Source organism: Chanodichthys erythropterus, chromosome 13 (genome assembly GCF_024489055.1).
Source record: "Chanodichthys erythropterus isolate Z2021 chromosome 13, ASM2448905v1, whole genome shotgun sequence".
In the NCBI taxonomy this organism is placed as follows: Eukaryota; Metazoa; Chordata; class Actinopteri; order Cypriniformes; family Xenocyprididae; genus Chanodichthys; species Chanodichthys erythropterus.
In genome coordinates this window covers 10689486-10705567 of record NC_090233.1, presented here as the reverse complement: position 1 = coordinate 10705567, position 16082 = coordinate 10689486, and positions in this window count along the sequence as shown.

Genomic DNA, 16082 nt, shown 5'->3' with positions numbered 1-16082 from the left:
CAAGGCCCAGAAAGGTACTGTTATGATATAGACACGGAGGCAGAGATAAAAGCAATCCAGGTGAGTTTATTGGAACAATATGTGGAACACAGAGTGGTAATGGCTGTTATCAGGTTCTTGAGAGATGAATATAAAGTAATACTGTCCTTGTGTGGTTTGTGGATCCAGGAGTTGAGCTGAGATGGAGGGAGACGTTGGAGACACTCACACACACAGATGGGTAAGCACACGAAGGGACCAGGAGACGAAGGAGATGAAGGAGATCGCTGGAGCAGGTAAGTATGTTGAAGGGGAGTCCTTAAGGTAAGCATATACATGGTGTAGTGCAAACGAGACCGGACAGTGAGTGTGTGTGAGAGTGGTGGCTTTGTAGTGCTGGTGATTGCAGAGTGAATGAGGTGCAGGTGGCGGTGATTAATAAGCTGGTGATTGAGTGCGTGGGTACTGTGGTGAGGTGGAGCCTGGCGTGTCTGTGACAGTACCCCCCCTCCCACGGCCCGCTCCTGAGGGCCGCGGACCCCGACGTCGTGGTGGTCTTCCCCTGGGTCGTGGGGCAGGTCTGTCTGGATGGTTGGTATGGAAGTTCTGTAACAGAAGAGGATCAAGGACACGTTCCTGGGAATCCATGAGCGTTCCTCGGGACCATAGTCCTCCCAGTCCACGAGGTATTCGAGTTTACCACCACGGCGCCGGGAATCCAAGATCTCGTGGACCACGTAGGCTGTGCCGTCCTCTAGGAGAAGTGGAAGGGGGCTCGGCGGCTGCCACGTCAGGCTCTGTGGAGGGAACAACAGAAGGGTGGTGAGGTTTGCGAGAGACACGTGAAATGTAGGATGGATTCTACTATACTGTGCCGGGAGTTGGAGACGATAGGTGACGGGGTTGATCTGCCGAAGGATGGTGAACGGGCCAATGAAGCGGGGACTCAGCTTTTGCAGGGCAGACGCATCCTGATGTCCCGGGTGGACAGCCAGACCTTCTGCCCCGGCTGGTAGACAGGAGCCTCGGAGCGTCGAAGGTCGGCTGCCATCTTGCGTCTGCGCAGGGCCCTCTGCAGCTGGTGGTGAGCTGAGTCCCACACCCTCTCGCTCTCCCGGAACCAGTAGTCGACTGCCGGAACGTTGGAGGGTTCCCCGTCCCAGGGGAACATCGGGGGTTGGTAGCCGAGTACGCACTGGAAGGGTGTTAGTCCCGTTGAGGCTTGGCGGAGAGAGTTTTGTGCGTACTCGGCCCAACCCAGGTACTGGTTCCAGGAGTTCTGGTGGCCGTGACAGAAGGTACGCAGGAAGCGGCCGATCTCCTGGATCTTCCGTTCCGTCTGCCCGTTCGACTGAGGATGGTATCCAGACGATAGGCTGACGGTCACACCCAGGAGGGAGAAGAAGGCTTTCCAGACGTGTGAGACAAACTGGGGTCCTCTGTCGGAGACGATGTCTTCAGGTAATCCATAATAGCGAAAAACATGATTAAACATTAGTTCTGCGGTGGCCATGGCGGTAGGTAGACCCTCCAGGGGTATCAGACGGCAGGACTTTGAGAAGCGGTCCACCACCACCAGGATGCATGTGTGACCGTCAGATTCGGGGAGATCGGTGACGAAGTCCACTCCCAGGTGTGACCAGGGTCTCTCAGGAACGGGCAGAGGAAAGAGCTTGCCGGTGGGAAGATGGCGTGGGCTCTTGGAGATGGCACACTCCCTGCAGCCCTGCACGTACCTCCTGGACGTCGTTGGCCATGTTGGGCCACCAGAAGCGTTGTTTGAGCAACGAGAGGGTCTCCTTGACCCCCGGGTGACCAGTGCCAAGTGAAGAGTGAACGTTGTGCAGGAGTGGAGTGCGACGTGTCCGTGTGATGTACTGCAAGCCCGGTGGGCAACCCGGCGGAGTGCGTGTGGAGGCATTGGCGGAGGGAATGGTTTCTTCGGACCACTGGATGGGGCTCATGAAGATGGACTCCGGCAGAATAGTATCAGGTTTTTCGGGCTTTTCCTCAGGAGCATAGAGGCGAGATAAGGCGTCAGCCTTCGTATTCTTTGAACCAGGACGGTAGGAGATGGAGAAGTTGAATCTAGAGAAGAACATAGCCCAGCGAGCTTGGCGAGGATTGAGTCTCTTTGCGGCCTTCAGATATTCGAGATTCTTGTGATCAGTGAGGACTTGAAATGGGTGAGTAGCTCCCTCCAACCAATGCCTCCACTCCTCAAGGGCAAGCTTGACGGCCAGGAGTTCGCGGTCACCGATGTCGTAGTTGACCTCCGCCGGGTTGAGCTTGCGGGAGAAGAAGGCGCATGGATGGAGTCTACTTGGTGTCCCCTGCTGCTGTGAAAGGACCGCTCCCACTCCGGTGGTAGATGCGTCCACCTCTACTATGAACGGGAGGTCCGGGTTAGGGTGGACGAGGAGGGGAGCGGTGGTGAAGGCCTTCTTCAGGGTCTCAAAGGCGTCGGTGGCTAATGGAGACCAGGACAGAGACTTGGGCTGGTGACGGAGGAGGTTGGTGAGTGGACTGACGATTGTGCTGTAGTTTTTGATGAACCGGCGATAGAAATTGGAGAAACCTAGGAATCTTTGGAGTTCTTTGATGGTGGTAGGAGTGGGCCAGGACTGTATGGCGGAGACCTTCCCTCGTCCATCCGGATGCCACTGTGATCAATCACGTACCCCAGGAACTGGACGGAGGGTTGGTGGAATGAGCATTTTTCAGCCTTGAGGAAGAGATGGAACTGCCGTAAGCGCTGGAGGACCTCCGCAACGTGGTGGCGATGTTCGGCCAAGCTCCGGGAGTAGATGAGGATGTCATCTATATAAACCAGAACGGACTTATGGAGAACTCCCGGAGCACCTCGTGGATGAAATCCTGGAATACGGAGGGGGCGTTGACCAGGCCATACGGCATCACGAGGTACTCGTAGTGTCCAGTGGGCGTGACGAAGGCGGTCTTCCACTCGTCCCCCTGCACGTATCCGGATGAGGTTATACGCGCTGCGGAGGTCCAACTTGGTGAACACAGTGGCACCGCGGAGATGTTCCAGGGCCGCTGGGACGAGGGGAAGTGGGTATCGGAACTTGATGGTGATCTTGTTGAGTGCACGGTAATCGATGCATGGCCTCAAGCCTCCGTCCTTCTTGCCACGAAGAAGAAGCTTTGAAGCAGCAGGGGAAGTAGACGGGCGGATGTAACCTTGTTCGAGTGCCTCCTTGATGTATTCCTCCATGGCCTTCTCCTCCGGTATGGACAGGGGGTATATGCGTCCCCTGGGCACTGGTTCACCCGGCAGCAGATCGATGGCGCAGTCCCATGGCCGGTGTGGAGGAAGCTTGGAGGCGCGTTGCGTGGCAGAAGACGTCGCTGAAGGGGCGTAGTCAGGGGGAACATCCACGGAGCGCTTCTCAACAGGGCTCTCGATGGACGTGGCATTCACGAGAAGAGACTTGGAGAGTGGAGGTTTTGGAACAGGAAGCGCTGGGAAGCAGTCTGGGAAGCAGTGATCGCCCCACTTCAGGACTTCGCCCGTGCGCCAGGAGATGTTGGGGTTGTGTTGTTCCAGCCACGGGCGCCCTAGAACCACGTCAGCGGTGGATTCCTCCAGAACCAGCAAATGGATGTGTTCAGTGTGCAGGATACCGATGCTGAGTTGTAGTGGGCCCACGCAGTGACGGATGTGTCTGCGGCTTAGGGGTTTGCCCGTGATGGAGTGGATTTGATAGCTCGTCGGTGAAGGAGAGATCTTAAGGTTGAGTTGTCTACAGAGGGTGCCTGAGATGAAGTTTCCGGCTGACCCTGAATCAAGGAGCGCCACCACTGGAACAGAGATGTTAGCCGCAGTAAGAGTTACAGTTGTAGTGAGTGGTTTCATTTTCTGAATGGAGGGAAATATTGCACTCACCACGGGTCGAGGAGGACGGATGGGGCATGTGGAGAGATTATGCCCCATTGTTCCGCAATAGAGACAGAGATTCAGGGCCAGCCTTCTTTGTCTTTCGTTAGGGGTGAGACGAGAGTGATCAATCTGCATGGGTTCGTTGGCTGGTTCTGGGGAGCTGACGGGTTCGGACCGACGGAGGAGGTTAGTGGTGGATGACTGGCCCTGGTGTTCTTGAATGCACGACTGCATACGGGACCCCACGCGGATGGCGAGTTGGATGAAGCGTTCTAATCCCATGGAGTCCTCGTATGCAGCGAGATGCAGCCGCACGGAGGGTTCCAGCCCCTGACGGAACGTGGTGATGAGGGCTTGCTCGTTCCATCCGCTGGTGGCGGCTAGCGTTCGAAACTGCAAGGCATATTCGTTAACAGATAGGTTTCTTTGCTTTAGATTATAAAGTTTCTCACCAGTCGAGGAATCAGTCAGAGGTTTCCCGAATACTTCCCGGAAGTGGGAGACGAACGCCGAATAGGATTGGACGACTGGGCCTTTCTGGGTCCACAACGAATCTGCCCATTGCAGAGCCTTCCCTTGCAGTTGTGAAATAATGAACGCTATTTTAGCCGTGTCTGTGGTGTAGAGTGCGGTGCGGCTGTCTCCAGGACCAGCTCACATTGGAGAAGAAATCCGCTGCATTCCTCCGCCGATCCAGAGTAGGGCGCCGGTTTGGCCATGGGACTGGCGGTGAATGCAGGTGAAGGAGTGGTGCTGGTGGGTGCGGAGACAGCCGTGTTGTGGGATGACGATGTTGAGGGCTGTGGTGTGAGTGCTCGACGCAGCACGTCCACGAGTTCCTGGAATGGATCGTTTATACTCATGCCGTTAGTTGTTAGGGTCCGGTCTTCTGTTATGATATAGACACGGAGGCAGAGATAAAAGCAATCCAGGTGAGTTTATTGGAACAATATGTGGAACACAGAGTGGTAATGGCTGTTATCAGGTTCTTGAGAGATGAATATAAAGTAATACTGTCCTTGTGTGGTTTGTGGATCCAGGAGTTGAGCTGAGATGGAGGGAGACGTTGGAGACACTCACACACACAGATGGGTAAGCACACGAAGGGACCAGGAGACGAAGGAGATGAAGGAGATCGCTGGAGCAGGTAAGTATGTTGAAGGGGAGTCCTTAAGGTAAGCATATACATGGTGTAGTGCAAACGAGACCGGACAGTGAGTGTGTGTGAGAGTGGTGGCTTTGTAGTGCTGGTGATTGCAGAGTGAATGAGGTGCAGGTGGCGGTGATTAATAAGCTGGTGATTGAGTGCGTGGGTACTGTGGTGAGGTGGAGCCTGGCGTGTCTGTGACAGGTACTAAAGTTAAAATTCATTAAAATAGTCCATGTGACTGCAGTGGTTCAACCTTAATGTTATGAAGCAGCGAGAATACTTTTTGTGCTGAAAACAACAAATAAATGACTTTATTCAACAATTTCTTCTCTTTTTGATGTTCGTGTCACATGGGTTGATTATACTAATTAGTGCAGGATTTATACTAGTAAAACTAGGCTACAGCAGTCTCATATAGTCAATATTACTAGTTTCATTATAGTTTCATAAAGGCTGGTCCACTTTGCAGCTTAGTCCAGCCAAGAAAATGTCCATGTAAGATGGGAAGAGATCATTTGAGTATGACTTTTTACATGAACGCCAGTTTGTTTGCTTTTTTTGTATGTGACATTGTATGTGTATAATTGTATAAGCGTTCTGCATATGGCTATCTACGGTAGTTTATACTACAAATTATTATTTTTTTTTTAAATAAAAAAATCGAAAAACCCATATAATAAGATAAAATCAAGACATGTTTAAGGAATGCTTACCGTGATTTTGCCAACTAAGACATGTTCCTGGATCAATATATTTTGTTGATCCTGGAACAACATTCCTATCCGAAAATTTACTCCTAACCTTTTCCCAACCCCTAAACCTAACCCTACCCATAACTTATCCCTAAAATCAGAGGAAAATGATAGTTGAATAACACTGTTGCAGAATCACCTAGGTTGTAAGCCTAAATTTGACATAAATGGTAAATTTGTCCCTCAAATCTGATTGGTTGATTGGAATGGTGTTCCAGGATCAACAAAGATGCTGATCCCGGAATATGTTGTACTTGGTGAAATCACGTTCACGTTTAAGGTCTATATCTTGACACTTCAAGATTTATTACAAGAAAGCAAGAACCCATCTGCTTGATTCACTTCAACACAAGCTTTGGGTAACTGAACCCATCTTTTGTTTTAATTTACTTATTTTATTAAAACCTCTTTATCTTTATGTTAGGTCATCTAATACCCTTGTTATTTAAAAGGAGGACCTAATAGTATTCTTTAATATTGAGTCTTAATATCTTACACCAGGGGTTCCAAACTGTACCTGTATCCAACCCATGAAGCACTGCATATTTTGCATGTTTTAAATAATAGTACTCTAAGACATACTATACACCAGCAACATTTAGAGATACTGGCTGACCAAGTATGCAATGCTGCCTGGTTAAGATAGTTAAAGGGTTAGTTCACCCAAAAATGAAAATAATGTAATTTATTACTCACCCTCAAGCTTCGGAGCGTTATGAATCTTTTGTGTCGAATCCTCATTCAAATCGAATTGCTGAAATCACATGACTTTGGCGCTCCGAACCGCGGATTCGATACGCTGATTCATAACGCTCCGAAGCTTCCTGAAGCAGTGTTTTGAAATCGGCCATCACTATAGAAGTCGTTATTTTGTTTTTTTGGCACACCAAAAATATTCTCGTCACTTTATAATATTAATATTGAACCACTGTACTCGCATTAACTGATTTAAATATGTTTTTAGTGCATTAATGGATCTTGAGAGAGAAAATGTCATTGCTGGCTATGCAGGCCACACTGAGCCATCAGATTTCAACAAAAATATCTTAATTTGCGTTCCGAAGATTAATAAAGGGTGTAGAACAGCCTGAGGGTGAGTAATACATGACATTATTTTCATTTTTGGGTGAACTAACCCTTTAAGGAAGTTGGTGAGGAAACCAGCACATTTCCATGATGAGGACCAGCATTTGGAACTTAACATGCTGGAGACGCAGCCATGCAGGTCTTTGCAACGTTGAACACAGCATTGATTTATAGAGCAATATAATTTGATAATCTAACATCCTCATCTGTATCATTTCACATATGGACAGGCTATTTCAAGTCTGTTTGACCATGCGCCTTTGTAATGTGCTTTGGTTCATTGCAATAGAGCCACGCCACACCACACCAAGTCAGGCCATTTTATGGGCTACACTGACAGGTAAATGGGATATTATGCTGGGAAATGGAGCAATGAACTCCTCCTCTCCCTCCCTTCCTCTGTCCTTCATCTCTCTTTCCAATGCTGCCGACATCCGTGCTTATTTACTGCCTTTTTACAGCATTGATTGGGCCTGTGTTTGTTTTACCTGTCGCCCGACCCATACATCAACACTTTGGGAGGGAAGTGGGATGGTGAGAGGAAGACATGGTCAAAAATGCAGATAGGAAGAATCAAGCAGGATAATAGTTCAGCTATTGGCTTGTGTTTTGTGAGTAATGGCATTTCCCTACCACATTCTCCCGATTCTTCCTGTCCTTTCTCCATTGTACTATGAATAAAAAAAAATAAATTAAAAAAAATACAAATTAACAAAAGGACATGATTAAATGAGAAACTAAAGAATCTGGAGAAACTATTAGGCTCTTTGAGGATATTTGAGTAAAATGAAAGAATGCTATGTAATCAGCTGGTTGATTAATGAAATTCTTTGTACAGAAAGAGGTCCTCAGGGCATTTACCTGCACTCATTTTAATCAAAGTATCACAGCAATTAGGCACTTCATAATGCACTACACCACATAATAATACGTTTGTGAAAAATTACATTTTCAATTATGCATGTATGTGTGCTGTTTTACTTTACAGGTTAATTGTGTGTAATTGTTTCAATGTCAAAACAATTTGTCCTTCTATCCCAGCGTAATGTGCAAAGACAACTTCAACAACAGAACAGCTCAACATGTCAACTTCCAACTGGATTACATTTGACTGAACAACGGTAGATGGGAATCAGGGAAGGGGAGGTAAGTAAGAGTGTTTGGGAAACTTGTATGGAAATATATGCAATTGAAGCATGAAACAGAAGTCTTTTCCTCCCTATTGTGATGTATATCCAAGTGAAACAGCTTCCCGAACAAGATAAAATGCATCTCAGGTCTTGATTTTGTCGGAATTGATTGCATGATTGAGGTTTGCTATTGGTGGATCTCATGTGATGGACAGGTTGTCCCGCCCTTGCGCCAGTAAACATCATCAGGAAAGAGATGTCGAAAACAGCGTATTGCAGCCATTGAAGCAGGGTTGCCAGGTTTTCACAACAATACTCAAAAGTAGCCCAATCACATTTCAGGGGTTCTGTGTTTTTAGCGGGGTTTCCCTGGTAAAATTCACATTTCAGGGTCTAAATATCATGTTATTTGGGGTCGCTTCAACCCGCGGACATGAAAAACAACCCACGGCAACAATGTTAAAGTAGCCCAATTCCGCGGAAAAACTGCAGACTTGGCAACACTGCATGGAAGCCAGCAAACGAACAGGGTCAGAGATTGCAGATTCTACCTGACCTACAAACAGCCTCGGAATTCATCTAAAAAGCCCTATGACCAGAGCAAATGTATGTGTTAGCTGATCAGCTTGCAGTGTAAGGCTTATCACTTTCAATTGTCAATTGTGCTTGTTCCTGTTGCGCCTCCTCAATGTGGCAACCCGCTTGAAGGAGGGGCGAGTAAAACGTCTCGGGTTACTTGTGTAACCCTGGTTCCCTGAATAAGGGAACGAGACGCTACGTCATATGACGTAGCTACAGTACGTCATATGACGTGGCATCGACAGTTCCCATGAAAGGGAACGTCTCAGGTTACTTGTGTAACCCTGGTTCCCTGAATAAGGGAACCAGGGAACTGCCATGAAAGGGAACTGCCATTTTAACTGCTAGCTGTCAATATTACATACTGCACATTTAAAGTCGCAAATTTAAGCAAATCCAGTGATTTGTTTGTCCATACACATGCTCAAAATATGGGACCTTTTAAACTTGATTTTATCTAGGGCAGACTGATAAATATAATAATAATAATAATAATAATAATTAAAGTGTGAAAGTTATGTTTCTGTCAGGAAATCTGATTAATAGGCCTACTTGCAATTTTCACAGTTTTGTGTGTAATATGCATTAGACGGTGAGTGAACAGACTATATGGTCCGTGCGGAAGACTATGCTGACAGAGGCACAGAAATTACACATGGCAGCTTTTAATATGCTTTATTTTTAAATGTGTTGTGTTTTGAATAACGTGTTTGAATATGTCTAGTCGCATTTGTGTGTACCACGAAAGCACACACGCACACCAGACAATGATATATCTCTGTCTGCTAGAGATATTTACGAATCATGACCCTTTTACTGTACCAGAACAGCGTGAATTTACTTTTGTCAGCATAAGCTGAATTCTACCCCCGCTTTAGCAGCCTCACTCCCATTCCTGCTTACTGAGGCAAACATGCTTTCCACATCCCCCCACCCCTAGGGAAAAGGGCCTCTAGCTCATCTCTGTTTTCCTCTCTGCTCATCCTTTTCCACTCCCAGTATTCACTATCTATCTATCAGAAGAAAATGTGAGTGGTGCTTGCCCGTGGTTGCCATCGGGCATTGCTGTTCTCTCTGGTTTCTAGCACGTTGCTATGAATGTTCAGGGTAGTTGCTAGGGCATTGCTAGATGGTTTTTAGGAAGTTCTAAGGAGTCAAAAGAGTCAACCCTCTTTAATATTCTGAGTCTGACTCATTAAAGACATGGGTAACGCTTTAGATTACAGCCCGGAAAGTACTGCGTAATTACAACGAATTTACAGCATAACTTTCAATAATTATAGTGTAACTATACAGTAAGTATGTGTAAGTATAGGGGAACAATATGTGAAGTATTGGGAATAAAGGGGTAACAACCAGGAAAATAACAAATTATTTATACTGTAAATATTTTATAACTAAGGGGTACTTATGACATATAACTAAGGGGTAAGTATGACATTACGGGCCGTAAATTAAAGTGGTGCTTGGTACCCTCTTACTTCATGTAGTTACAGGGTAAGTATGACATTACGGGCCGTAAATTAAAGTGGAGCTTGTTACCCTCTTATTTCATTTAGTTACAGGGTAAGTAATTAATAAAATGCAAACAATCGGATATCACTGACTCCGAAACCTTTATTTGAAAAACAACTTTATTAAAAACAGGTCTACAACACTTATTATTCATTTTTTTAAATCAACTTTTCATTTCAAACTCTAAAGTCCTGACAGAAAGTAACAAGTTTTGTCCGTTTTTTGGTTGTTGTTGTTTCTCGCTTGGCTTCCTCCTGCTCTTGTTTCTCAGCTGATGAATCTTAAGAAGGAATCCCGTTGCTATTCTGTATTATAAGAAAATACAGTACACCCCGAAATTTTCTCATGGTTCAGGCTATTCATCTTTTCGCTTCTGACCAACTGTCACCAGCGCCCGCATGAGAGTCGACTTTGCGTTCGACGAAGCAACTTGAATCTTTCATGACGTTCTCGCGGGAGATTCATGTGAAACTCGCGCGAGAACTGCCGTCTCTGTTATTCTGTCTTGTTTGTTTCTCATTCTCATTATCTGCTATTCTGTGTATTTTGTTGTGAGCATTACTAAAATAATAATAATAATAATAATAATAATAATAAATAAAAAAACTGACGGCATCCAACATCTGCGTGAGTTTCTCGGCACGCTTACGTCACGCTTCAAGTTACGTCACGCATGAACTCTCAACCCTCGCATGCACGCGCAGAAGACAGCTGGTCGAAAGTTTTAAAAATATTCAAATATTTGGTATTTTTCTTACAAATACGTATCGTTTCACTTCAGAAGACATCGATTCATCCATTAGGGTCGTATGGATTACTATAGTTATTGCTGTTTGTGCTGTTTGATGCTTCGACTTTTAGGAACACGTGAGTTTGCATTATAAAGCGTTCCCAGATGATTTATTTTTTTCCTAAAATCCTTTTTGTGTTCATCTTAAGAAGGAAAGTCGTATAAATCTCAGATGGCATGAGGGTAAAAGATGAGTAAATGGTGAGCACATTTCCGAGTGTTCTGTATTTTTTAAATACAGAATAGCAAATGGGATTCCCTCTTAAGATTCATCAGTGGAAAAAAGAAGAAGAGGAACAAGAGGAGGAGGAAGCTAAGCAAGAGAAACGAATAAGAAGTGTTGCAACTTTAAATCTGTTTTGAAATAAGTTGTTTTTCAAATAAAGTTTTCCAAGTGATATGACTGTTTGCGTTTTTTATTTATTTATTTATTTATTTATTTATTTATTTATTTTTATTAATTACTTACCCTGTAACTACATGAAACAAGAGGGTAACAAGCTCCACTTTAATTTACGGCCCGTAATGTCATACTTACCCCTTAGTTATATGTCATAAGTACCCCTTAGTTATAAAATATTAAAAGTATAAATAATTTGTTATTTTTCCTGGTTATTACCCCTTTATTCCCAATACTATATTGTTCCCCTATACTTACACATACTTACTGTATAGTTACACTATAATTATTGAAAGTTACGCTGTAAATTTGTTGTAATTACACAGTACTTTCCGGGCTGTAATCTAAAGTGTTACCAAGACATGTATTTAACTCTTTCCCTGCCAGCGTTTTTTAATTATTATTAAAAAAGTTGCAAGCCAGCTCCAGCATTTTTTATCATTTTCACCAAAGTTTCATGGCCCCCAGAAAATTTTTGTTGTATGATTTTGTTGTATGACATTTATTCCAGCTTCATGCATATATATTTTTTCAACAACACTCAAATATGGGTTAATTTTACATGTGCATAAGCAATGTTTCTATCACTTGTTTCTGCTTCTTCTTTGATTGTTTTTGGATCCGGAGATTCTGTACTGTACTTTCAGAAGATGTGTAAAATAGCACCCTAAACAACAGTGAAAACATGCGCTGCGTCTGAAATCAAATACTTTTCTACTATGTAGTATGGGAAAAACAGTACGCTAAGTATGTCTGAATACATAGTAATAGAAAAACAGTAGCCAAAAAGTACATGGATGACCTACTACTTTTTCCACGATTCTGAAGTGTGCATTCGATGATCAATTTACTATCCCATGACAGTGAAGTGAGTCAACTGACACTGGTAGGTCACGTGACCTTATTGCGTGACCCGTAGTACGTCTGAATTTCATTCATACTACCCATATTTATACTATATAGAAAGTACTTTTTAACAGTTTTAAAGTTCAAATTCAAATGTTGTACTCAGACAGTATGTGATTACAAAGCAAAATATGTTTCTTTGAAACAATTTTCACCCAGAAATTGCTAATAAATTTCACAAATAATTATAAAGAAAGTAGCATATTGAATTAAACGTGAAATTTTGTGTGAAACACTATTTTCTTGTAAAATCTACTCCAATAATCTTTTTTTTTTTTTTTTTTTTTTTACAATGAGGGCATTGCCCAGTTTCTGAACAACATGTGTGAAGACATGGCATTCTTTTCAGGGAATCTGTAATAATAATGAATTAATTTGATATAATTTGATATAACTATTTGAAAAAGGGTTAAAACATTGCCCATTTGTGAACAGAATATTATTAATGCATATTGTGATTGCCTAATTATTTGTACATTTTCATAAACATTGAATTAATTGAATTACTTGTATACCCTAGTAAAAATCCTTTACCAAAATCTATTTAATATACATTTATTGCATACTAACCCACTAAACAAAGTTATGTTCGGAAGATGTATTTTTAACATCTTTGTCACAAAAGATGTACGTTGAAAAGATGTCCACTGAGGAACCAGAATGAAAGTTTTTATGACATCTTTTTTTGACGTCTTCAGGACGTTCGATATAGATGTTCATGGAACCTCTGTACAAGGTTAAAAAAAAACAGCCACGGATCCATCCGTAGGCAGTAAAACACACATTCACACCTCTAGACAACTTAGCATCTGTAATTAACACATCTTTGGATTGTGAGGGAAACCAGTTCCGAAGGAAAGACTTTCTGGCATAGCTGAGACTCGAACCAGGAACCTTCTTGTTGTGAGGAGACAGTGTTTGCCACCGAGCCACTTGTGCTGCCTAGCTGTCTAAAGGTGTGAACATGTGTTTTACTGCCTGTGGATAGATCCGTGGCTGAGTTTTTTTTTTTTTTAACCTTGTAAGGAGGTTCCATGAACATCTATATCGGACGTTCAGAAGACATCAAAAAAAGACGTCATAAAAACTTCATTCTGGCTCCTCAGTGAACGTCTTTTCAATGTACATATTTTGTGACAAAGACATTTCCTATTTATTGACATATCACTTACTGATATAAAATTAAACTTTATTTGGAGTATTTCTTTATTGCACAATGCACATTTCTTAATATTAAGCCTAAATGTGTTTTAATATCATTATTAGTATGATCTATATCAGTCTTTAAATGCAACGTATTTAAAGTGTACCTAAAGTATACTTGCAATAGTTCCACTTTAGCACAGTCAAATATACTTATAAATCACTCTTTAGTTGGACTTCAGCACTACGTCCACATAATTAAAGTGCATTAAGCACAAAATAAGTTTTAAGTATACCAGTTTAGTTTACCAAAAGTACATTTGCAGGGTATTTTTATTAATCAAATATGTAAATTGAATATGTAAATGTATTCTTAGTATACTTAGCACAAAAAAATGTATTTGCAAATATTGTCAAAATCATTTTGTTTTTCATGAGGTATGAGTGTCAAAAAGTGTGTACACATGCTCTTCAGTTAGCATATTAGGAACATTAAGCATATTAAGCTTCTGTTTTTATAAATGCCAGTTTGTTCCTCACTGATGTAGGATAAAATCCATGGTATTTAGTATCAAATCTGATCATATGTGTTTTCTGGTCTCTAAAAATAGTTTTTTTCCCCCACTTGTTTTATCATCCAACAGATGAAGTCTTGATTATTTGAATAATGAACAACACTCCTCAACACTATTTGAGGCATCATTTATGTTTGTGGGAGCAAACAGTGCAGGATGAGTTATATGGCTAAGTTTAATATTTAAGGTTGGGGAGTTTGTTCAAATTCCTAACTCTATGAGCAATAACAATAGTAATGCTTGCCTTTGCAAGCACCATAAATAAAATAAAGTATCTTTAGGTCTTTTCCTTGGTTGTCTAAAAACCCAAATGCTCGACTGTCTTTTATTTTCTTTCTCTGACTGAATGAATAGATAGCCAGACTCTTTTGTGTGAGAACGCACTTGCATTTGGGTCTTATAGCTCAGAGGCATCAAGGCCGACAAAGACTGCATTACAATGTACAAAACTCAATATCCCAATGCATCTTGCGGAAAAGAGGTAATATTTCTGCTTCAAAACATGCTAAGAGCAAGATAAAAAGTATCTATTGTTGCCTGCCTTTATTGTCATATATTCAATAAGAAAAGAGTTGGCAGGCAGAGGGCAACCTCAAAGATGACATTGGTCTAAAGACTGCAAAAGACAAATAACCCTAACTGAAACCCCCCACCGCCAAGGGGATGGTGCTAATAGACTCAGTTGTCCATTTCTTCAGCAACACAAGCACATTAAGTTCAGGATGTCAGTATGTTATAATGTTCAGAACAGCTTATATGTCTCTCAGTCAGTATGGCTGTATTGTTATCTGGTCATGCAGAGACAGACTTCTGACCATCGGCATAATGTCTCGTCCACTTTGCTGCTACTTAAATCCCAGAATCAATGTCACCATCTCAACAACATATAACAACATGACCTAACCAGATGCAATGTGACACTGCGACACATGATAAATAGTATCTTTTCAATTATTAATGACATACAAAGTATGACAATGATAATCTCAGGTACTGATTATGTGCTTTATTCATTGTTAAAAGAATTTAATGTGAGTTTGAATATCATTTTGCGTGACCTTTATAGCCATTCTGAAAGCGGCAATGGATAATTCATCTCAGATTCTGAAAATAAGTCAAAGGAACCAAGAATGTTGAAACTGTGAACAAACAAATGTGTTCTGACAAAAGATCAGTCACTCAGTATGTATTTGTAATAATGTTAAAATGGTGTATTATGAATTTGATTATGTACTATTTGGGTGCAGTGCGCTTGCAGAGAGACTCCGCCCACCTGCTCGTCTGATTGGCTGTAAATTTTGATTGATTTTTTTCATCTCGTAGTCGTGTCACGTCTGGTGTGAACAGACAAATTGCTTGTTGCTGGAATCTTATCACATCCTCTCTGGTTAGAACATGTTGTAAAGCCAAATCTGCTTTTTAATGTGATGCTTAAGGTCAGGTAAAACTCAAATCTATTATTCTACAACAATACCCTGACAAGCAACAAAGAGGTAGCTTATTCAAATAGTAGCCTAACACATCTTCTGGATAAAACTGTAGTGGTCTTCTTTCTTGCATTTATATGTGTACTGATTTCAAATTGGTCTTTTTTTCTTTATCTGTTTAACTAATATATGCATTTACCATGGGCATATTGATATTTGGGTTAGAAGGGCCAGACCATGATACTGGGTATTCTAGGTTTCATTCACACGACCACTTTAAATAACTAAGACTTGATAAGACCTTATGCCTTTTTGGGTGGTGCTTAATAAACTGGTAAACTTTAAATCTGTAAATCAACTCCGATGAACTGTAATAAAGTGCTCTCACCTTCATTACTGCTGTATCACCCTGGAGACTGTAAGCTGGACCGCGAACAGTTTACTGATCTATCCTTGAGTAACAAATTTTTAGCACAACCTCTGTTTTGTATTGTCCGTTTGAATCGACATTCGTTCACAAAGCAGTCCGGTGTGTAATGATTCGCACAGACATAAACAAATTTCGGTAGAGTTGAGGGAGCATTTTCTTCAAAAACAAAATGAATGAACCTCTTCTTCAGCAGCTCAGATTTAGGGAGTAAATGGAGAGAGCTATGTGGATTAATCCATCCAGCTATAAACACCTAAAACAATTGGGAGACATTCTCGTCAGTGCAGCAATGGCGGACTGTTTAACTGGCTATGAACTT